The following is a 25,175-nucleotide window of genomic DNA, read 5'->3' on the forward strand; positions in this document are numbered from 1 at the left end:
GGCTAAAGTACTTTCACATTGGTTTAAATAGATTCAACTCCTCCCATAAAGTTAAATTATCTGTGTTTAAACCCCGTATCTCGCGCTCTGATTGGCTGGCTAAACTGTATGGGGACCCTGGTGCTGAGGCATTCAACATCTGGGAGAAAAGTGAGCGTTACAGGGGCGGGGCGTAGCGCAAAAAAACTGCTCCATTGGCCAATCGAAGGCAACCTCATCCTAACTTCACTCGTTGATTGGTTTGAATCCCTGTCAAACAGCACTACGGGGGCGTGGCCTGAGCTGCAGCCGAGGTGTTGTGATTTCAGTCTAACCAGCTTCAGTCCTGTCACAACAGTGAGGGGCGTCTTTTCGCTACGCTGGCGCTCTGGGAATACTAACCATTTCAGAAACAACTAGCTAAAACTAACAACCCCGCTTTTTTTCCTTCGTCATTCTCGAGACTTTACAGCTTGTTCTCTGCGACAGTATCTCAGAAACACTGCGACGTGTGTATTTTCAAGGTGGAAGCACGAAGGTAAGTGGTTCGTTTACTAGTTGAGGACTTTGGCGATGCTGTTGCAGCTGTGCTTACTTTGCTCATTACGAGACAGATGCTTTAAGTTTGCCACAGGAGAGAGATTATTTAGGCATGTGAATACGATAATCACTTGAAAACAACATATCAGACGCTTTTAATAAACCTGAACTGTCCCTGTACTCTCCGGGAGTTTCATATATGGTCCGGAGAAGCCGCTGCTTTTCTGTTTTTCTCGGTTGTGTTTCGAAGTCCCCCTTTTTTCTGCACTGGTAACTGAATAACAGAAATTACAATCTGACATTAGCCAGGGTTAGACCAGTTTTATATAGTTTTTTTTGCAGTAGCTCTGTTCCTTTTTGTTTTTATTTTCGTGTGTGTATCATGGACGGGTTTGGGAGACGTGTTAACATCGGCAGCGAAAACTATATGCATAGTCATATGAAACCCTGACACACACGTTTTCTCTCTTGTTGCTGCAACTTATCAGAAATAAGCAACCGATAACACGTCTCTGACTGGCATCTCGCCTGAGACACTAATTGAATTTTTGGTTTATTTTCTGGCGGAAGCAGCCCAAACTTGTTTATCAAGGACCTGATTGTGGAAAAACAAAAGAAAGAAAGAAGGGGAAAAAAGCGGGGGATTAGTGCGTAATGGAGAATTTGCTTCCTTTTCACCATCAGATAGAGGGGGGAAATCAGTGTGAGTTTCTGGAAAAGAAAAGCAGCAATTACGTGGCAGTTGGATTATTATGAAACGGCACATCTCCCTCTCACTCTGCACAGATTTTACCTCTTAAATCACGCTTACTTGTCTTAATGCCAAACTCGGAGGGAAAACGATGAGCTCATTGTTCTAACAGGTTTCAACGGGAGAACCTGCATTAGACCTCAGTGTTGCCTACGATGCAGAAAGAAATTGGAAACCTGTGTTTTTCTCCTCTTCTCCTGCTTTCCTAGGAGTCGCTGGTGAATGTTTATGTTGAAATAGATGCTCGTGGCTGCTTTTAAACCGTCCTCCGCACAAAGGGAGACCACGATTTGTCTCAGCCCGCTGTGCATTAGTCCTCTAATTTCCTTAAGTGGGTGTTCAGTTTCAGTTGAGGCTAAGAACATTTCAACAATAAATAAATCTCTGTTGTGCATAAACACTGACAGACTACACCACTGCCTTTTCGATCCTGGACTCTTGCAAGGTGATATTGTAGACTGCATGCCCTCTTGCTTAACTCAAAGGCTGCCCGCTTCTGCCGTTTCTCTTTGCTGTATCTGTAGCCTTGCAAAAGTTTCCCAGGCATTTTAAAAATTCATGTTCAGCTTAAGGGTTGCTTTGCCTGGATTGAACAGCAGAGCCAGCACTTACTCGTCTAGCATGTGCCTTTTTGTTCTGGCTGTTGCATGATGTTTTCCTCGAGCAGTCAGATGTTTAAGCAGAAAGTGTGATTAGATCTTGTGATCTTCTTTACGTTTTTTTTTTTGCCTTGTCCCCACTCCTCACAGCTGCTGCAGTGATATCATAGGATGATGAAGCCACTAATGGCTTGCGGTTTCCTACCCTAGTTGTACAATGACTTGGCACTCTTTGCTGCTGCGAGGACATTGCAGTGTGCCTTCAGGTTATTTTATTTGACATGTAACTGGTGCACTAACCAGAGGAAAGGTGCTGCTGCTGTTGTGCAGGACTAGTGGGATGCTTCTGTGTAACGTATCCAATGCTTAAGCAGCAGCAGTGGTGGTCTGTGGTCCCATCTGTACTGTGCACAGTTCATACAAACCTCATTTGTGGTTGTCGCCCACAGTCGCAATGAACCAACTCTTTGTTTTGTTTTGTTTTTCCATTCTCTTACCATTAGGAAAGTCACATTCTGCTGATGGGTGAGTTGTAGTTGCGAATGTGAGCGAGAGCAAAGTACCAGCAGTGCGTTCATTTCCCTGTCACTGCTGAAAATTGCTTGCTCTTCGTCCAGCTCTCATTTTCAGGCCCCGATAGGTCGGTCGCTCAGTTAGCATGGTTAATGGTGCATTTAGCGCAGTGTGTAATTTTATTTCCAATTTCCATTCCGCTGCTTGCTTTTAGTTTGAAGTGACAAGAAGCCCCGATGGAGGGGCCCTGTGTGTGCAGATGGCATCTTCTTAATGGTCCTCAGGGTAATGATGGTTGAAATAGGCTCCTAACCAGGGGCTGAGGACTGTGGCCCTTGGGGGACATTCAGCAAGCCTATTTCCATTTTCATCATCAAGATAAAGTACTCAGAACGTAGGCGTATGTATACACACACACACACACACAGTTAGTCTGCACTTTGGATTGGTCAGAAGAAGAAAAAAAGATGAACTTCAGCAGGACTGATGAAGACACTTTAAACCCTCAGGCGAATTTGAAGTTGGTAAATTGCTGTGCCCTATTTTGAGCTCAGTGGAACTTGAGGGCATAGATAATATATTTTGGGATAAATTTTGTTTCACATCATGTTCAATATTGTCTGAAGCGCTTTAGACTTTGAGCACTTGTGAAACTGCTGATGTCTAAAGAAGGGTGGGTGCAGTGCCGTGCTTCAGGAAGCAACAGTTAATCGCCACTCCTCATCCGCAACATATGGGACTTTGTTTGGCCCTGTACCTGAGAGAGTCACCGGTCTGTGGCACCTCATATTTCATTTTGATAATGGCTGGTAACCCGTGGCAACTGTGGAGGCAATGAGAGCTTGGCTTCTTGAAGGGCATGGTTGAAAAAGGGAAGAGGGTGGGTTATGAGGATGTGAAGTCCAAGGCTGCTTCCCCCCTGCTCTTTCCTGGTTGGTTGCGTTGTGTCCAGCGAAGGATGTGGGACCCCTGGGGAGTGAATTATTACCTGTCAGCCCCGCAGGCTCCCTGTCATCCATAATCCAGGGCTGACACAGCACAGGCTGGTCCAGGCTATCAGCTGGGACCACAAGGCCTTGGCCTCCAGGTCTGACCTGGTTTGGCCATAGCTGGTAAGAAATCGCATTAACATGTTGAATCAAGCGTTACAAATGCACAGTTTAAGACTATCATACAAACCTACCTCGTGCCTTTTGCATTATAGCCAGTGGGTCTTTGTTATTATTCTGGCTAGTGTAGCTTTTACTGAGCAGAAGGAGCTTCTTTACTGTGCCTTGAAGTAAAGCTGTTGCTCATCATTTTGCTGATTCAGTGTACTGTATCTCCCAGGTTTATCAGCCTGTGTGGTTTTTAAAGTTCATTTACAGATTGCCAGTGGCACAGACATAATATATACTGCCAGCTGCATCTGTTTTCCTGTGATTGTCGCAGCTTGTTGAAAGTAAAGGTGAATACGGCACTGACAATTTTTGTCCGACAGGTCCAATCATTAACTGTTAGATGTGAATCCTTAGCAGGCATATTATTACTTTTGATTTCAAAAACAGGCGTGCAGCTTCATCCCGCAAGTGGTCCTGTGGTTAGTGCAGAACTGAAAATTATAGCCAAGCTGATGAGTGTGTAAGTTTTGGGAGGAAAACCTTTGAGTTCAGTGAAAGGCTAGAGGGAAGAAGTGAAGGAAGAAGAAAAAGATGGCGGGAGGCGGCAAACCACAAACTGGACAAGAGACAGGCTTTGGTGCTTCTATCCAGACTGGCTGTCTTCCTGAGGTTTTGTCAAGCTGTTCCTCAGAAACATTAACCCCTTGTCAAACATGGACTGGGTCTCCGTTTTCCAACTCGCCACAGCCACATGCAGTGCGGCAGGAACACAGGATGACTGTCTGGTAACACTTCATGAAGCATGGTGGATGCAGTCCAGCAATTGGAGTGGAAAATATAACCTGTGGCTCTCAATGTCAGCAAATTAGCTCAAAATCATATTTTTTAGTCTAAATGGGGGTCTCATGTATCACAAAGGAGTCTTTGTCAAAAATCAGACCTTTGTTCTCCTTTGTTTCTTTTCTGTATTAAGTCATGCACTGAGGTCTCACTGTTTTCAGTGTGGTTTGTCTTTTTAAAAATGCTGAAGTCGAGTAATGATACTTGTAGTTTCATGCTTTTTGTCTCTCTCACTCCATATCAGTTGCCCTTTAGATGAAGGACAGAATACCTATCTTCAGATATCAGACACACTCACTCTTTGATTTGTGTAACAAGGAGGCTGTGTATGCTACCTGCGGGGAAGCTTGGAAGCAGCATGCACCACAAAAAGGATTTCTCCTGAATGGAAAGAAAATGAATCATCCAAAAATAAATTCTTGTCATTTTTCATGCATATTCTATGTGGAGAAGTAGCTAATGCAGTGCGCTTGAATTTTTATATATATATATATATATATATATATATATATATATATATATATATGGAATTATTAGCTATTGAATAAGCACAAAGATCCTCCAAAATGCCCATTCAGCTGTGTGACCCACAATCCACAGAATCCAGTTTATTTTGAAAACCACAACAGTCAGTAGCAGAGCTCCCCAAAGATTAAGATAATGCAGACATCACAGCAGGCTCTCTTACATCCACAGAGAGCAAAAATCCCCACATTTATGATTCCATTTCTTGCCTCTGTGTTTAATTATAGGAAGCAACTGATATGAGGAAACACGTGTCTCTTTAAGTAGCCTCTGGTCATAAATACTAGCTCTTGATTCTTGAACTCTTAGTTGGGTCAGATGGGGAATGGCAGAAGGGCCCAGTTTGTTGCTCCAAATGATCTCTTAATTACTTCATAATGTGGGCAGTCCTCCTGCATCATTGATTAGCCAGTCAGGCTTAACATGGAACAAATTGCCCCATGACTTTCCAGTCTCGCGCCCTTATTGCTTATATTGGTAAAATTGGAAATTATAGTGAATGTTTTATGTTTTTATAAACTAAATATTCATTTCATTCAAATGGTATATACTGTACACCAGAGACCTTATTAGTTGTTTAGCTATTTACCAATAGTTACCAAAAGTAACATCATAAATGCAGAACATTAAGGCAGTATGGGATCATCTTGACAGAAAACGTAACTAAAGACGACCAACATCCGAATTTCCTAAAGACTACTTAAAAAAATTACAAGAAAACTTTAATTCAATTCAATTCAAATCAAATTAATTCAGTTTAATTTTATTTATATAACACCAAATGACAACAACAGTCATCTCAAGCTTTCCTTAAGATAGTTTAGGGTGTGTTGAAGAATAAATGGTCATACCAAATATTGACTTATATACTGTATTTACGCCTATGTTTGCATATTATTCAATGCACTGCACCTATTTCTAATTTTTAAGCAAAATAAAATGCAAAAAGGGGGGCAGGTCAAGACTTTTTCATAGTGCTGTACTTAAACATGCTGGTATGTTAATAAAAATGATCAGACATTAGGCACTAAAGTTGGCTTGTACTTGCCTATTCAGTGCATTTGAAAGTACTAAAGTAGACAGTTGGATATCTGATTATTAATATCAGCATTGTTACTGAGCTTGACTTTCAGTGTTTCGTTTTCTGATTTTATCTTTGTCTCCACGCAAAAACATTGTAGAAACCTATAAAAAGGCCCAAGTGTACAAAAATCTCTGCGCTTTAATGTCACTGTTTTGCGATGTGTGACTCTCAGAAAAACATGCCAGCTCTGATAAAAGGAATTGATGAGCTTAGAGGCTTAGAGGCTTAAAGGCATACAATTCCAATGGATTGAAAAATGTGGAGAACTGTTCCTCGATTCCGATCCTTTGTCCCATCTAACTGTTTTTAGCAGTGCAATTTATTGAGACTGCCCAGTCTATGTCACACACATAATGGCCGAAACACTGGAAAAATTGCAGCTGGTGTAGCATATGGGGAAGATCGAACAAAGAACAAAAACCTGTATTAGTTGTGCTGGAACAACTGGCTTCGATAAACAGTACAGAACAACACAAAACTACACTTTAAAATTAGTGTGTGAGGGAGGGAACAAACTATGTATTTTATCACCTGAAACACAGCCATGATATGTTACAAATGCTGTGTAGCAAAGAGAAATGTTGCACACTTGCTGCAGTCAATTACAAAAGCTTTGCTAATGTGAATTAATTAGTCCATATTTGGTTGTTTATGACACTTTTTTTTAAGTGTTTGAGTAATTTAAGATAGCTGCTCTGCATGTATTCTTAATATTTTGGTGGCACAGTTGGAGAATGATATTCAATTCTTGGAGTTAAACTTTGTAACTTTAATTTGGCCATAACCCAAGAACTAGAAAACACAGATCCCAAAGTAGACAAGAATAACAGCAGCATCTGCCTTTTCTATTATTCCAATGAAAGTTACACATGTGCAAAGTGTCCTCTATAAATTACCCAGTTGTGTGTTTTTGCAGACCTGGGCTCACAGAGCATGCACATTGCCATCCTTCTGAGCTGAGCTCGCAGGGAGTATGTGTAAGTGAGACTCCCTCTGGCCAAACCAGCCAGCTGACTTCCTGTTGGCTCCCCCACACACGTGAAAATAATCACATTGGTATGACTCCTCCACACTTTCCAAATGATGTTGTATCGGATGGATCAAATTCTGGTAATAATTGGGGTCATTCTCTAATCACTGTCAGCCCGACCATCTCCATATACATTCACTGAAATGGGAAAGTCAGCCTACTGCCAGCATGTTTTTCACACTTTGAAATCCGAATCAATGTTTGAACAGGAACATCTTCAAAACTGTTAAAGATAAAAACCTGAAATTTTCACTGACCTTTCTGGCCATAACATTGAAGCTGGATCTATAATTCAGGACAGATGCATTAAAAAAAACCCAAAAAAACCCCACTTGAATAGTGGCTAGTCAAGAAACATGTTATGGGTAGACAGAAACGTATTTGCTATATACAGCTATAATTATATATGTCTAAATTTTAAACCATAGATTTTACAGACAGAAACTTTGAGCAGAAATTGTTGAAAAAATGTAATGATTTGATATGGAATAAACCAAAGGAGTTTTGGGTTTCTTAATACTCGTAAAAAATGTGTTTTAGCAGCTCCTTTTCCAGCAATTTGGTTTATTGCTGTGTGCATCACAAGATGAATGTGGAAGTTGTAGTGATGTGGTTTGGCCAGTTTGGTGTGCAGCCCAGCAACATTTCCTCGTGTTGGATTTTTGTTTTTCTAGAGCAGGAGGGCTGGTAGATCTTTGATTTGGGTTTTGTTTTGAGTTTTGTTTTTTATTCGCTTGTAAAGCGAAAGATAAGAGAGAGATTAATTTTGCCTTAATAATGAACTTATTTCAGTTCTGCGCTGCATCAGTGCAGTTTTGAAGTTCTTGTGTTTTGACAATTAAGCACAAAAGATTATATCAGTCCTTTAGTTGGCAGTATGGCAGTTTAAGTATGATGAAGAACTTTATTTTTTTCCTGTGCATTTTCCTGTTTTATTTCTGACAATTTTTGATTGCCATTCCACTAAACCTGGAGCCTTTTTATAGTGCATGTTCTCAACAACGTTTATCTATTTTCTCCGTTGTGCAGTATCATGTTTTCTTCAGCATTTTCATCTTCATTGCTGGTTGTTGTTTCTTTCTTTTTTTCTGTGTGTGCCTCCCTTTCAGAGATTGGCTCTCAATCAAGTGGTGTGGGCAAGACTGTAATGCTGTTTTCAATTTGTCAAGTTTTTGCTTCTTTTAGTGGAGCTTTTTTTTCTTTGCCTGTTCAGCCACAGTGGCTATCACAGCTTCTACTAACAGCCAAGTTACTCTCCTATTTCCGGCAAACAAACAGCTGTTGTTTCTGGAGGAAATGTAACCATCCATCTTTGTCCCTGGCAAAGACCTACAAGATAACCAGAGCTCTTTTTGTTTTGGTTTTCACTTTCAAAAAGAACATTAGGCACAGCTTATTTTCCGTAGAATAAGTTGTTACAGACATGTATTGCTTTGAATTGGAGTACGTTTCTATCCAAGACAAACAGTTGGGTCTTTTTTTTAAAATAAATGTTATATAAAAAGGGCTAGTTTGTCCCTACATGTTTGGCTGGATATCAGTACTCACAGAGCTTTTGGTGGCACAGATTAAAATCTCACAACTCCTGAAATGGTGAACTGAGAGAAAACAAGGCTGATCCAGATCGGGTGGCAGAAAAAAGACTGGCCTCATTTAAGCCGGCTAACAATGCCTGTCACCCGTGTCTGTTTTGATACAGTTGTTTTTAGACTCCTCATTAGTCTGCTGTTTAAACAGAGTGATACCTTTTAGTCAGATGCATGCCTGCTTTGCGCATTTTGAGGATGAGAGACTTTATTTTTGTAAAGATTGTGAGTACTGTGTGTAAGAAATTTATGTTGTGTCAGTAATCCAGTCTGCTAATGTTTTAGAGCAATATTGGAGCTGCTGGCATTATTGCTTCTTTTTTTGTTTTTTCAAACACAAATGCAAAATGATGCCCGTTTTCATAGTAAATCTTTTGATAGCTGGTCATATGAAACCAGCAACTGTAAGTGTCATATTGCACTTTAAGCCACTGTATTTATTTTATTTCTCTTACTATAAATCAACTGATTAGTTTTTGGAAATAATAATAAAATGAGTTGGTACTTCCAGTTCTGCATGCACATAAATGTATCAAGTGTAGAATGGGGGGAAAAAAGAGAGAACCCCGCCAAATTCTCATATTTGAGAGGTTTGCCAAACATAATTGAAATCCACCAGAAGTGGGCTGCACTGAAAGACTTGGAAGGAAGTGTGCAAAGTGTTGATGTTGAAATGGCCATCGCTAAGGCTGTAGAGCAGATATGCGGAACGAATTGGGTGATGCAAAGCAATGTGGGTTAAGAGTTTCTGGCAGAGTGAGACTGAGAGATTGAATATCTGATTTTTCTCAGGTTTCTCTTTTGATAATCTGTTGCACAGAAATTGTCTGGCTTGTCAGATCTCGACTGAAGCAATTAGGTTGACTGCACGAGGGAGGAGGGGTCTGGTGTGTTGGTGCTATTGAAGTAACTTTGAGTTATGATCATGCCTCATTGTTGCTTATTGCCGTTTTTTTTGAAATGAGAATTTTTATGGCCCTGAAACGTGAAATGAAGCAGGAAATTAAAAACCTACGTTCTTTTTCTCCTCCTTCCCTCCTGTCCTATTCATCCACAGCTGATGCCTTCAAACAGTAGTAGTTCCTCGTTTCTATTCTCCACACACTCAGGTGACAGGTATTCACATATTTAATTCATTTAAGTGGTCAGAGAATTGATTTTTTTCCTGCAGGGAGTTATCTCACATCTTTTGAAAATGAAATGGGCTCTTCTCACAGCTGGATGGTAATATGACAGTCATACTTTGAAAGAGGATCATAAATGCATCTAATTTCCAAACTTTCCAAAAATAGCCCAAACCATTTGACCCCATTCCTTGAAAGGTTGGCCAAGTCTACATGCACTTACCGTACTGGTCTTACTTTAAATGGATAGCAGAAGTTAAACTCTGCAAACCTTAAATTTAGGTGGAAGGTAGATTGATATTTTCCGGAACCGAGACTGGCTTCCCAACTCTCGGCCTCCCTCGGGGTCTTTATCCGATTTCTTATGCATGCACCCTGCGCTTTGCAGATAGGAATTGTGGCTGATTTTGTGCAAACAACACTCTGCATACCCTTGTGCTTAAATTTGTAATGTGTTAAAATTAGAATCTATAGTGTGTTTTCTTTTAAGATTTAACTGTGAATTCCTGGGTAAGTATGAAATGTTTTACCTGTGTGAGCATTTGGGGCCGGATGTTAGCCGTTTTAATCTGCTTTGACGCTCTCATGCTATTATTTGTGTATATTTTAGTGGTCACCATATGTGCAGTGAATGTTTGGCTTGGACATTGTGCGATAAGTCTGCTCGCCTACACTTAGCTTGGTCATTTTCATCCATTTCTCAGAACTCCGGGCTTGTTTCCATTAAACTGAGGCTATTTTTATATCAGTGTTTGAGGGGGAGGGTTTATCAGGGGGTTTCAGTTAGTGTCATATGAATCCAAACCGGGCAGGGGTCCAGGGTGAGTAAAACAGACCTCCTCCTCCTCTCAAGTGCCCTGAACTCTTTCCATTTGGAGAGTGTGTGTACCAGTTTATTAACCATGTGTTGACTCACTACCACAGCTGTGTGATTGTGTATGAGTTTGCATTCTTGTGGTTAGGGGAAAAAAAAAAAGAAGAATTCTTCATAGATTCACCATGAATCCCTTGATGGTTAAGCACTGATGCCAAGAAATGTTAAGAAGAATTAAAATGTCACACTGTGTTGCTTATTTTTATTTCTTGATCATAGACTAAAAACGCCAAACGTGAATTTACTGACACAAATCAGAGAAAAACAAATTAAAATGCCCCAAAACCTGAATAACATAATTGGATTAATATGTTTAACCTCCTAAGACCCGAACTCTTCCACGGCATGCATTTTTAATTTCTCTTTGATATTTGGTCACATTGGGGCCCGATCAATGTAAAAACAAAGAATTACCAGATTGTTTGTTTGTTTGTTTTTTTACCTGATTTTTGTTTATAAGAAAAATGAGAGCCACATTTGAGGATATTTGTTTAAAATTTTGATAAAACAGTAGCAGTATAATGTCTTCGTAAGTGGATATCAGGCCCTTGTAGAGCAAAATTGAGTATTTTGGTCTAAATAACCCAAAATGTGATGTCCACATATGTGGACGCCAGCTTGCTCTATACCTCTAATACCTCTATAAGGTCTTGACCTCACTAAATGCACGGAAATTACTTTTGTTTTGATTTTGCAATAGATTAAATTGAATTCAACTTAATTGCTGCCTATTCCCTAATCAAATAAGCAGAGGATCATTTGAGCACCAAGTTAACATTTCTTGCATCATGCTTCATGTGTTGTCTCAGATTGTGAGCTGTTCATCTTTCTTCTTTTTGCATTACAAAAAAAAAGCATCTTGCATACATGACACATTTTGTAATTGGGTTATAGTGAGTGTGACTAAATAAGAAAGCAAATGGAAACAAAGGTTGAATCTTCTTACTTAAGCATATATAAATAAAATATAAAATAACCATCAATTATGTCAATTTTCATCTGTGTTATTGAATTTTGGATATCAACTGGTGAAGGAAAAGGTCATGTTGCTTGTCAAAAAATTCTGTTAGTCAAACTATAATTCCCTGAACATGAAAACAATCTTAGAGTAATTGCACATGATAATTTTGGCATAATTGTGTGTGTGTGTCCCACAGTGATGTGGATGACTGCGTCGGGCTTTAAAAACATGTTCATTAATTTACTGTGAGGCTGTAAACTTATTTCCACCAAGAGACACACAAACACAACAAAACACACCCACTCAGCCACATGAGCAACTTCCAATTTGCAGCGAATGAAACCTTGTTTGAGCTGTCTTCATTGCCTCCCTCTCTGTCCTCCCGGCTTCCATCGTCTCTCCCTGAGGGGAAGTTTTTAGTGACTGATGGCATGAAAGCCAGCTGAGGGTAAACAAACCAGCAGACCACACTTTTGCTTTAATGTCACAAGTCAATGACATGCAGCTGGGTGAAAGGAATGAGGGAGGGGGGGGCAACACCTACACTTTCACTCTCAGGGCCATATCTGAGGCTGACAGTAGCCCTCCAGCTAAACACAGACAGTCTGCATTAGTGTGGGCCTGTAGCTACAGGTGCCAGGAGAATCAAGCCCAGTTTTATAAGTTGGACAGAAAGACATGGTGTGAGTGTTTATGCTGCTCTGAAGCAGGTTTATACAGCTTTGTTAAAATTACCATTACTAGGTGTCAATTTTACAGCCTTACGGAAAAGAAAGAAGAGTCCTATGAGCTACAAACCTGAACTTATTATGTACACTTAAATGTATTTCCTACTTGAATGTATTTCACTTGAGCTGTATTTCTCGTCATTCAACTATGAAATATGTGGGTTCTTTAAAAAAAAAACAGGGGGGGGGGGCCCTTCCCCTCTGTGTGAGGCACCCCGGATTCTTACTCGTTTGTGGGGCATGAAGTGATCAAATACCAAGTTTCCACAATATGACAAGATTAAGAGGAAGGGCTGTTCAAATTGCAGTGTCTCATAGTTTTCTTTTGTTTGGTTTTAAGATTTTAGTCATTTAGATCCAAGTAGGTTTGACGTGGGTCAACCTTTTACAGTGCAACTCTGTCCACCAGCAGCTGTCAGATCCTTCTGGAAAAATAAGTTTTGATCTCACAGGATAGTTTTTGTCTATGGAATTTAAATGAGTTTAAAAGTGGCACTGAGTTGGCAATATTTCTCCTGGATTACTAAGTATCAAACCCTTTCTACTAGGATTGTGACAATAGTAGAATTTCAGATTTGATACCAATACCCAGGAAATACTCACAGTATGACTTTGATACCAGATTGTCTGACTGTGCTATGTTTCTGTTGTCAGAATTTTGTTGCTGATCAATCAGAGTTGGTAAAGTAGGGTGCCGCTCTTGTCTAGTTGCTAGTGGGCTTATCTCAGCTTCAGAAAGCTTGCAAATAACTGTGATATACATTAACACTGTCTGTTGACTTTACAGACACGCAGGACTCACTTTGCTTTCTAGTTCCAACATTACTGTCATCCCTTTTTTTTTTTTTTTTTTTTTTTTTTTTTTTTTGGGCATATGTACTATCCCCCACCTTAAAGATAACTTAACAGATGGCTGATGTGCCAAAGGGGTAATTGCTATTAGTTTTACAGTTACTGTTAATGCTTGCAGTGTCTGTGTGAAGATATACAATAACTGCTAACGGGCGCTTTAGTGGTGTTGAAGTGTGAAGTGCTGTGTCAGCTGGGAGGCAAAGGTGGGATGCTGCAAATAATAGTTTTTTTTCCTACCTACTTATCTGTCTCATACAAGCAGGTAAAACAAAATGGACTAATGCAGAATTATTGTCACATGCATGGGGTTTGGGGTGTGTAACATATATTGACACAATAAAAGAGTGCAAACATTAGGCTTGGTGTCTGTTTTGTGATAAAACAACCAACTTATTCCAGTGAAAGTAAAGTGATGTGCCATATATAATGGTTTTTATTGTTTGTTTGTTTCTTTTTTTAAATATTTTAGCCATAAGTGTCTTTTTGTAATTTCTTTTCCAAAGCATCTTGAGAAGTAGATCTCTTCGATTTCTAAAGATCTTTCAGAAACACTTGACTCTGACCTATGAATCATCAAGCATATAAAAGGCACCAAACTCAAGGGATGAACCAGTGTTGTCTACCCATACCAGAAAACTTTTTAAATTGTATCTTTAGGCACTTTAGTAGCACTTTACTGCCAGGGGCATAAACGCATAATTTGTTCCTATTTCTTTAGTTGAATCTATGAAAAATGCCAGAGATAATGACACACATGCACGCCATTCGAACTGGCATCAGAAATGACATTAGTGAAAGTGTGGCTGTCAAAAAGCCATTCTTAAGGAAAATTGGGAGAAAAGGCTGAACTGTTCCTGAAGACTACTTAAAGAAATGATTAAAAAAAAGCTTGCCTACAAGGGTTCAGGCTATGTTGAAGAATAAAGGTGGTCTTACCACATTTTCACTTTCAAGCTTGTTAGAATTGTACAAACTCACATTGCACATTTCAGTAAATCAATCTATTTCCAATTTTCAAGCAAAACATAAAGACAGTACTGTATGTTCCAGAAACATTGCTCTCTAACAATTCAAGTCATTAAAAAATAGCAGAATAACTTTAAGGCATAGTCGTGTGTGCATGTCAAACTGTCTTTGAACACATTTCAAATCGGTACTAACTGAAAAACCCGATATATTGACCTTTTTGTGAAAAAGTTCTGCACGAAAGATAGGGAATTAAATCGAATGTCATGTGCAAGTTTTATTGACTATATAATAGCAATTCAAAGCCGTTTATCAAGTACCAGCACCCCAACCGAGATCTAGTGCACTTCCTGCAGCGTACTATTGTGTTTGCCGCTCGTCAGTCAAAACCCCTCTGATTTGAAAATTAAATCTGTGAAAGAAGAGAGCTGCTGACTGGCCTATGCCTAACATGTGCAGGAGACAGAGGTCAGTAACTCCATAGACGGCAGTCTATTCACAAGGAAGATCTTTTTAATTAGACTATGTTCTTTTAATTAACCAGCCAGCATAATGTCTGTGTCCATTTGTCAGCCCTTTACTTTGCTTAGCGGAGCAGGGTGAAAATACCTTCTTTTGTCTCCTCACTGTTTCAGAGATCCCTGCTTCCTATTATTATATATCATTGTTCACTGAAATGTATTTTTTCTTGTCTTTTAGATTAGCATGATAATACCCCCATGGAGGGGAGGAAAAGTGGTGAAGAGCTATTGCAGGACTGCTCATCAGGCTCACTGTGTGCAAGACCGTGGTTATTATCATACTGAATGCACCATCAGTTAAGCTAACAGCCTAAATTTCGACATTTATCTCCAATATCATAGCCTGACTGTCAATTGCATAGGGAGCACTATGGTAAATTACAGGTTATGTCTTGCTCCTTGGAGCCTGGATCGTTCCCCAGTGTAATTACGTTATGCTAATTCTGCCCCCCATGTGCTTCCCATGACAGAAAGAAGGCTTTCCAACTGTTCGGATATTAAGTAAAATATGAAGGAATAAATGTGGCGATTTACGCTACGGCATTGCTCGCGAAACCTGAGCGCACCCCTTGTTTCTCCATGGAACTCTAGGGGATGGAGGAAAAGGCTCTGCTAGAGCTTGTAGCCATGTTTCCATAGACTGGTTCAGCTGCAGGTCAGGCCACCTTGAACTCCTCAGCTGGAATTATTGTGTCAGAGGTGGACAGGGTCAGGCCACGCTCCTCCCTTCAACACAAGGACTTTGTTAGTGTCGGACACGCAGCAGACACTGGCAGCACAAATCCCTGTCACGCTCTCGGAGTAGAACCCTGCATGGGTCAGAGGTTGTGTGTTAAGGGGGCATCCCCGTTTCATGACCTGAATACTGATTGATTTCCTTGAATGGCTATCAAGGTAGGGGGCCTTGCCTAGTGATTGCAGGGACTGGTCAAACCACTTACCCTTACCCCATGTGGCGATTCGCAGTGAGAGAATGCGGTACAAGGGAAGGGAAAAGCCACTCTTTGTCACAACATGCTCAACTGTGTACCTCAGCGGGCGTATGTTTTCACTTTCCCTGAAACAAGACACTAGACCACATGTTTCCCTTTTAATAGGCAGCTGAGTGAGGAAAGGGCAGGAGTGTGGTCTGTTTGCCATTTGGTAGAAGATGGACGAGGCAACACTCCCTAGTTCCTCTGATAGATTTATTAGTTGTTCAAAATTGCACAACTGTAGTGGCCATTGACAGTTATATCAGTCATTCAATTAGCGGTGTTCAAAGTGCTTGACAGTCGCCTAAAAGGCTGAACAATTTTCTTTATTTTCACAGCCAGAAGAGTAATTAATCAATCCTTTCAGTAACCATGTTCTGGTAAACACTAACCAGAATATGGCAACAATGCTAAAGTTGGAATAAACAATTAAACAAAATCAAAGGCATGATAAAATGAGCCATTCAATTACTGTAAACTTCAGAAAGTTTTCACTGACTTTGTTTACCATAAACTGAATTTGATCTGTTAAAATGACTGGCACAGGGAGAGCAGAATAATGCACAGAACTGTGATTATGACTAAAAAGTTCATCCTTATAGAGTATCTGCAGTGGGACAATGCCATTTAAATGTCTCCCATCTCCTCAAGTGAAAAAGAAAGGTCACAAATAAGACTGAAACATGGCACTCATCATCACTATAAAACCTCATGATCCCTTGTACTGATGGGAAACCCTTTAAACCTGAGTTTCCCCCATCAGGGTGGATTTGATATTTGAAGTTGGCTTGTTTCTGCTTGAGGAAGCAGCACAACATGTCCTTGTGTCCTTTTACTGAACCACTAGTAAGTGAACACATTTAACAATGTTGTCAATTGTTCAACTAAAGAATTAATCTTACCCATTGTTATGGTTTTGGTTGATCATGTTGTTAATGTCTGTGTAAATTAGGTGTAAAACGGCCTTATTGACAAGAGCTTGTATAAAAAAAAGACTAAAAAATAAGGTGAAAATAAATTCAACGTGTGATTGGCCTAAATATTTTAGTGGCTTTCAGCTTTGAGTCATCACACAAATTGTCACAGCCCAGATCATACACTCTGGAGTGATATGAAAAGTGAATAAAAAAGCGAATAAATATTCCTACAGCGAACTCGGATGATTAACCAAAGGCTGAGAGTTAGAGAAGATGTGAGCGTTCACACTGAGGCTTTTTGCTTTCCGTGCAACCTGAAAGTTTGTGCTTTTTAGTATAATTAAATAGTCATTAAGAACTGCTAATCACTCCTCCCCACCATTGATCTGAAAAAATGTGCATGCAGTGTGTTTTGTTCATTGGAACTGAGAAATAATGGTGTCATCTCCAGTCTCATTGTAGTGCATTTCTTTACTTTGGTCACTTGAAAAGTCATTCCCCAGGCGTGAGCTGGGAGGAGTCGATATAACCGTAATTGATTCTTGATACTGAAATGACTAAAAGCTTGAATTTGCCAAAGCAAGCAAATAAGAAAACGAGTAAACATCCAGTCCAGAGATGAGGCATCAATTTGATTACTCCTTCAGCTGTAGCTCCCAGTTGTGGTTTTGAAATTATTCTATTAGAAGGATCTAGTTTATGGGTTTTATTAACAGCTGAGTGTGAGCCCAGACTAGTCCGAAGTTCTAATGATCAGGGATTCTCTTTCATGCTCGTCACACGCTCAGGACAGATTAATATAACACTAAAAAGAAAAATCTCCAGTACTTCTCTTTAATGTCACGGCTTATTTTTTGATTTTTTTGTCAGTATTAAAAATGCAATTTAAACCGTTTGCAACCTTAAGTAATATGTTTGATATTTTATATATTTATGTAGCAATTGCCACACAATACTGAGTTGTATATTTTGTGGCAATTTCCCCCCATTTCTAGACATGTTGCATGAATCTACCAGATGGCCTGATGTATGGTATTTAAATCTTCCTTAGTTCTGGTAAAAACACAAGAACACAGTACTAAAATCTTCTAGATGCATTTAGGGCCAATTTAAAGTCTTGAAAGTGCACCAGAGATAGCTTTGTAGCTCAGGCAAAGGAATTTGTTTTCCACAAGCCCTTATCTTCCTTTTGATGTTTTGTGTTTTTTCTCAGACAGTATTGTAAGTTCCAACAAATACCAGACACAGATCCTTATTGTCAACATACCACTGATACAAGAAAATAATGGCCGCACGCCTAATGGTGTCACAATAGCTGGTATAGGCTGTTACTGATGCACAGTAGTTCTACTTTCCATTTGGGACTTGTGGTCCTTTTGTCAATACAGTGAGAACTTGAGAGAGAAGAAAATATGCTGGCGAGCTGGCTATGCTTTAACCTTAACTGAACCATCATCAGCATGTGGCTGCCAGCTGGAGTGTTTGCTAATCCAGAGGATGCTGCCTCTGCAAGTCTTTCTGGGCTCTGCTACTTGAAATTTGCAGGGTGTAAAGGTCTAAACCTCAGTCATCACCATTTGTCTGAAGTAATATTGGGACAGGTGGAGATCCAACTACGTCATTATATTACGCAGTATTTCACAAAAATGCTTAATAGTTATTGCTGGTTTAATAATTGAGACTCTACATACTCCCTATGGCTATATGATAAAGCAAATTAAATGCTTTTGCTATAGGATCAGGAACTACATCCTTCTAAAAGAAAGATAATCACTTGTCAACTTTTATGCATCGGTGACTCAGAATTTCACATTTTACATTTCAGCTTTCAGCTCAGATGGAATGTTTTTTTTTTGGTAATATCAGGCTGTATAAAGCTCTGTTTAGGTTTGTGCACTGGCAAGGTGAAGACGTTTTTGTGGGAGCAGACTGCCAGAGCAGATTGTGAGCTGAGATGCCATCATCAGATTTGGCAAGTTTGGTCTCTTGGATTTGTCAAAAGATTTTGTTCACTTATTGCAAAAGCAACCTGTTGTCATGCGAACAGCATTTCCAGCAACGTCTTTTCCTCCGAGTTCAAAGCAAGTTGATTCACATTTTCATTTCACATTCTGGCATTTTTCTGATGAAAGTGAATAGCACACCCAGCAATGGATACTCGTCATTGTTATCTATACTTTGGAGTTTTAGAGATTTTTTGATGGAGAATGCAACATGACTACTATGACTGTTTTTCAAGGCTTAGGCTGCATCACCGTAAGCTGTCCTGCATTATGTCTGAGGTGTACACAGATCTAAGAGGCATCTCTTATTTATCATTCACAGATTCACTGACAGCTGGAGTGTGTACCAAGCTGGTCTAGTTACCCGTTTGGTGGATCACTGGATTCAGCCGACTGTTTGAAAAGTTAAGGTAAGCTTTGCTGCTTCTTTCTAAAAGTGTGACTTTCTAAATGGATCCAATGTAATTAAAAGTTAAATAAGATTTGATTTGATGAGGCACGGAGTCACTATTCACTGATCTTTCAAATGCAGTATTTAGATTGAACTGAATATATGTGACGGTGAAAGTTCTACTTTCATGAGGCATCTACAGAGGACACTTAATTAATGGATGGTCTATGGAAACACTGCTACTGCTGCTTTTTTAAAATAGGTGATTGAGCATACAGCACTGTATCTATCTAATTAATTTAATCAAAGGTAAGAAACCAGCTTTAACACATTTGTCATACAACATTATCCAAGGACAAACTTAATTTAGTCCACTGGTTTTTAACTTGTGGGCTAAGCAACTGAATGAATCTGCTATTTTTAGGTAAAGACTTTGCTGATAGTATTCCTTTATTCAATTAAAATATAACGTTTTTTCTTGCAAATCACATAAATTGTGAGGTGTTGAGCATGAACTTTTTATGTTTTTGAAATAGGGGGCATTCATAAATTTAGAGAACCACTGATTTAGTCAGAGCGTGCATTAGGGCTGGGCGATATGACCCAAAATTCATATCTCGATATTTTTTACCTGGACGGCGATATAAGATATATATCTCGATTTTTTTTTTTTTAAAGCCATAAAGTAAGAACAAAAAGAGAGTTCTTAGTCAAAGCTGTGTCCCAGATGTCACACAGGCACTTTTATTAACATAGAGCATAGATGTACATAAAATTTACTCAAAAATAAAGTATGAGCATTTATTAAATAATAATGCTCCATAAATAAAAGAAAACTATGTTGTTTTTGTGCATAACAAAAAGCTCACAATTGTGCAGTCAAAATGTAAACTAACAGACGCTGAGCATAATAACAAAGACAGATTTCACAGCTGCTCTGTTCCCAACTTCTACTGTGTGACTGACAGCCTGGAGTTTGAAATCCTCTTCGTAACCACGTCGCTTAACAGGTGCCATTTATGGTCCTTATACACAGTAGGGTAATATTACGTTGAAGCACAGTATGTATCACTCCGCGAGGCTCCTCGGTAGCCGTAATGCTCTGACAATCCATCAACCGGTGAAGCACCGTAGCTTACCAAAGTCGTACTAAAACATTTTTTGACAGATTGCTGGGCGCTGTGTACCACATAAAATCGGTTCGCGGTCATCAAGCACAACCAGAATTCATACATAAGGCGCGCTGTCAACTTTTGAGAAAATGAAAGGATTTTAGGCTGTGCAGCGCCTCTGGGCTGCATGGCGTTAGCGTGGTTAGCTTGTTAGCGTGGTTAGCTAGCTAACACGCTGACGGCGTCCAGCCCCACGCACGGGGCGATGCGCAGTAACTCGTTAACGGAGATTTGCCGTGTCCATCTTGTCGCTTCCTGCAGGTGAAGCGATGGGGGAGGAGGGGGAGTTGTGTTCAGTGAAGGAGAGGCGAGGCCGAATAATGTTGCGTAAAGACAAAAGTGGACGAAAGAGAGGCAAACTTGCGGCTCCACAAGTATAGTTATAACGTAACATAGACTATATCGATATAAAGGATATTGTCACATCTTATATCTCGTATAAAAATATATAGATATTTTTTAAAAACTCGATATATCGCCCAGCTCTAGCGTGCATAACAACCACATATTACAGTGATGCGTAGAAAGTGTGAAGGACTGAGCTCATGGTTTGAGTTTGCAAGTTGTGTTCTTGAGTAACATTTAAAACCACACGTGAAATGGATGAAAAATAACTTTTCTGTCAAAAGTGCTTGAGTGGTCAAGATTTCTATATTTCTGTTTTTGCTCTGGTTTGGATTTGATGAAGCTCTGTTAATGGCAGTTGTTGAATTTGATGACATATGGGACTGTTTGCCTACATTGCCAGAAAATGAAAATGTAGAGTTTGTCAGATTGCACAGCGCATTTGGTAGAATGGACAGATGGGAAATGGTTACTTTAAATCAAGAAGTTTTGGTTCCTTATGTTGATTTAGAGTGCTCGTCATCACTGTTACTTAATGTCCTCAGGGGGGAAAAAATGTCCAAAGTCTCTTCATTCATTGATACTCGATAATTGCAAATTGGCACATGTCTAGTGCAGACCATGTCAATGTTTTCTGGTGCTGTGAGCTGTGCTGTCAGGTAGACAGGTAGTCAATGGGGAGAACAACTGAACAAATGCATCAGAAACTTGTAGCATCGCTGAAAAGCTATTGTGTCTGGCCAAGCATTTCCCTTGTGAGCTTGAATGTGGACAGTAGAGGACAGGGCCAAGGAGCGCCGATGACAGGATGCCTCATGGGAAGGCTGGAGACAGATGGCTGGCCAGATGTAGCCCTGCTGTGACCTTGAAGGCGTCTGAAGGTAAAAGCATAAAATGTCTCAAAAATGGCAGACAGAACGGCAAAGAAATGGGAGTGTTTTGTTGTGGCCTGAGCTGTTTTGGTTTTTAGACTCGTTGTTATGTTCTTTGTTCTATTAGCATGTCATCATTTATGCTCCTAATTTTCTTTGCGGTGGGCTGAAGTTTTTGTGCACATCCGGTTTATTTTTCAGCTCACACTGTTGAGGGATTATTAGACACACGAGGCACTCACTCAGTTGCACAGCTTTAAGTTGAAAAACTTTTCTAGCAACCCTAAGAGTAATATCTGATGTTGCAGGGAGGTAAAATTACCCTGGTTTCAGTTCATAGTCATTTTCGCACATGTACTGCATACATTTTTGGAAGAAAAAGGTCAGCACACTGTGCACAATTGCCCCTTTGCACTTCAGGACCCAAAGCAGGAGTTTTTTTTGTCAGGCAAGGGTGCTGCCTCGGCAGAGTCTGCAGGAGGTAACCACTAGCTGGCTGTGAATTTGCTGAACTATTAACCATGCTGTTCCTGCATTAGTGCAAATTGCAAAAGTACAACACACAGACTTTGTACTATGTAACTCTGCATAAAGACCATTTAATTTATTTAATGGTCCAACAAACTGTTTTGGATGTTTGCACCAGCATCAGAAAATGTCTAGAAAAGTACTGAACTGCATTTTATGTGTGAATACAGATGCATGATGGATTTATTTATGCTATTTTCCATAGTTTACGATTCATGCCAGTTAATAATAGACAAAGAAACTGAATGTAAACATAAGTTAAGAGTTTTGTTCATCTTTGCTTCACTGTGCAATGTTGGGCTCTCTAAACACTGGGAAGTATCAGGTGTCAGCATGCGCATTCTTAAACCCAGTGTTTAAGGGTTTCTGTGAGAATATCTTATTTGGTCACGTCTTCTTGATTCTCTCTGGATCGTGGAAAGAAACGAGACTTTATTTTAAATTTGGAGTGAACTTTCCACTGTCGCTGGCTGAACAGTAGTGATTTTGTGTCAATACTAGAAGAGACACACTCCTGATGCAATTCAAGCAGCAGACTGTGAAGCGAACGTCACCAGCAGCCTGATATTGTTCAGGCCTCTGGGGCTTTGAGCACAGCAAAGGGACAGCCTTGATCAGAGCTGGGAACTGGATGGTGAGCTGAGGGTGGGGGGGGGTTGCTGTGAGAAATAAGAGGAGATGGAGGAGGGTAGAGGTGTCAGGCGAATAATTGGGGTGAGGAGATCTCAGGGGTGGATAGAGGGAAGCTTTATTAAGACCGCTGAAGTCTGATGTGCTTGCATGGCCGCCTAGCTCTTCCTCACACACCCACGCCTATGGGCCAATCCGCCGTTTCCACAAGAGACTCTGTAACAACAAAGGGATGAAGGCCAAAGTCCTCAAGCTCCTTTCAGTCACAGATAAGACAAAAGACCCCATTACTTGAAAAGCGCTGATGGGAAAGCAGCAGTATATGGATCTGCCTTTTCTTTTAAACCAAGGCTCATTGTTGCTTCTTTTAAGCTATGCTGCTGTTACTTGCTGCTGTATTATATCCTGAGATCCTGTAGATTTACTAAGTTCAATGAGGTGCTGGTAATGTGTTCATTGTTGTATCGTAACTGGTAAATGCTTGATAGTCTTTTTGGATTCCTCCGCTCGTAGAGGAAATGTCCTGACCTCTTTGCTAAGTTCCTCTGAAATGTACGCTTTTGTCATTAGCTCACTGTGACACATTTAGACACGTACTTAGCACACTGCACAATACGGTCTGCTTTTAATGCATTTTGTTTGTGATGCAATGAATGCACAACTTGCAAATGCACAAGCTCAAAGTGTAGACAAATATTACCACTTCATATGGATAAAAGATGAGTAATCTCTTTTGTTTTGCCTCACAATGGGAAAACAAACTTTCCAGGGTGACTTCCCCCGTGACCGATCGTATCAAGTGTGATGGTGAGATTAGGAGCTTAACTGCTTATTTTCCCCTGCTCTGTGAACATTGAAATGTTACTTTTGAGTCAATGAAGTTCCCATATCAATAATTGAATCCTTTGTAGATGCGTGCTTCCTTGAGTTTGGTATTCTGAAAATGTTTGCAGTTTCACAAAAGCAGATTTTTGTGAGTGACACAACAAGGATTTTGAGTTGAAGCAGGAGGCGGTTATGGGGAGAATTAGCGGCCTCCCCCAGTTCTCTGCTGTAAATTGGTTTCTGTGGAAGTCATGAAAAAGGGGGCTTGGAGGTCTGTTTTCTGCTTCCTTAGTAGCTTGCTAATCCCCCACGGCTCTGGCTGGAGGGAGAGCTGCTTGCACATATACAACCGTTGTGGAAAATGGCGTTACTCCTCCTCCAGCCCTCTTTCGTCCTCTTTCCACTCGGTCCTGCAGGGCTTGGCTAATCCTCTGCCTGGTCATGGCAGGGAGATTGCAGCCTTTTTCAAAGCTGGCTGGACTTCAAAGTTACAAGGATACAGGGACTAGAGGAGGTGGGAGAAAATTGGGTCCACCGCAAGCAAAGACTGCAAGGGGTTCACCTCAGCTATTTCTTTTGCTGTTTATGAGGTGACACTGAAGAATTTGTGGTCTCACAGGAGAGACTTTGTTGATCGTAAAGACAAGACCTTAGAGGTGGTGGCTTTTTTGGATTATGATTTCTATGTAAAAAGAAAAAACAATACCCTTATGCAACAATGTGGGGCACCAACATGCAAAGTAATAATAGACACACAATTGATGCAAGATTCGTGATAAAAACACTAAAAGCTTACGTATGCTTTTACCTCTTTAGAAAATCAATCATGCTAGGTTTTTTAACTTTTGTAAGAACTGCTGCCAAAATGCACAACGAAAAGGGAAGTGGTATTTTTTCCCTATTATTTTAGAAAGTGTGTTTACTTTGAAAGATCAATAGATTTTGAACTCTTTTCTCTACGCGTTCCTTTTATGTTGGCCTAGTCTTATCAGGTTGTCATCAATTTAGCATTGCCCAGTTGGACTCACAGGTGCTCAAGAGTTTGGTTCTGTCATTAGACTAGTCTTTGTTAGAGCTTCAGCACTGACGTTTTGTGCCAGTTTTTTTTTTTTTTTAGTTTTTTTTTTGTCCATTACTCTTTATTCTGCTGGCAAATTTGTCTAATTTGCTGGAAATGCCTTTGAATGCTGATCCTTTGTTAAATTCTCAGATGACAGAGAGAGATTAGAGTGAGATCATTCCAGATGAAGAAAAATGTCTGCTATTGAAATTTTGTGTAGAAGTGTGTAGTTGGCTTTGTGATGTGTTGACAAGCACTACGCATGTTCACTCTGAAAAGTCAGACGGGAACTTAATTTGCATGCGAGTTTGCATGCGTGTTGCGACACACAGCTCGTGGAAGCAATTAAAGCTCTTTGCATCCTTGAAGCCATAATGTCTCAGTTTGTGTTTAAAAATGCTTTTTTACTACTTGGAATAGATTAATCTAATGAAAATGAGAAAAATGAAAGACACACTTCAAGGATATATTTTTAAAATAATTCCGATTCTTATTTGCCAATGTCAGAAATCAGTTTTAAGTAGTTTTACATAAATCTTGATAGAAAAAACTCGAGATGGCTTGTAAATCCTTTTATTTTCTTTTGCTTTTTTCTTACAGTCTTACTTGGTCTTTCAGTAGACTGCTGATGCCAGCTGTCCTTTAATGTAACAAAATATTGGCTAAAAACAACCCAAGAAAAAAAACCGAGTCAATGGTCACACTGTATTTCATCTTTTCTTTAAGCCCTTTAGGCCATTGTGTATCCTTTCTTATTTGGATTTTGTCTGGCTTTTTAAATATAGCTTTTAAAAAAATATTTAATAAGTTATTTTATTTAAGGTCTTGACTACAAGGAACCAGGATTGCAGGTTTATTGGTACTCCCTATTCACCAGCAACATGG

General features: G+C 39.9%; 1 protein-coding gene across 4 annotated transcripts in view; it reads left to right on the forward strand.

Moving 5' to 3' along the window:
• Nucleotides 1-332: 332 nt before the first annotated feature.
• Nucleotides 333-25,175, forward strand: part of sema6cb (semaphorin 6Cb) — a 161,473-nt gene continuing 136,630 nt past the window's right edge. For all 4 annotated transcript variants that reach the window (XM_087848419.1, XM_087848421.1, XM_087848422.1 and 1 more), the window contains exons 1-2: nt 333-517; nt 18,790-18,877. The gene's annotated coding sequence lies outside the window, so the exon portion shown is untranslated. The remainder of the gene's footprint in view (nt 518-18,789; nt 18,878-25,175) is intronic.

Source organism: Neolamprologus brichardi, chromosome 11 (assembly GCF_056152115.1).
Source record: "Neolamprologus brichardi isolate AB-2024 chromosome 11, ASM5615211v1, whole genome shotgun sequence".
Taxonomy (NCBI): Eukaryota; Metazoa; Chordata; class Actinopteri; order Cichliformes; family Cichlidae; genus Neolamprologus; species Neolamprologus brichardi.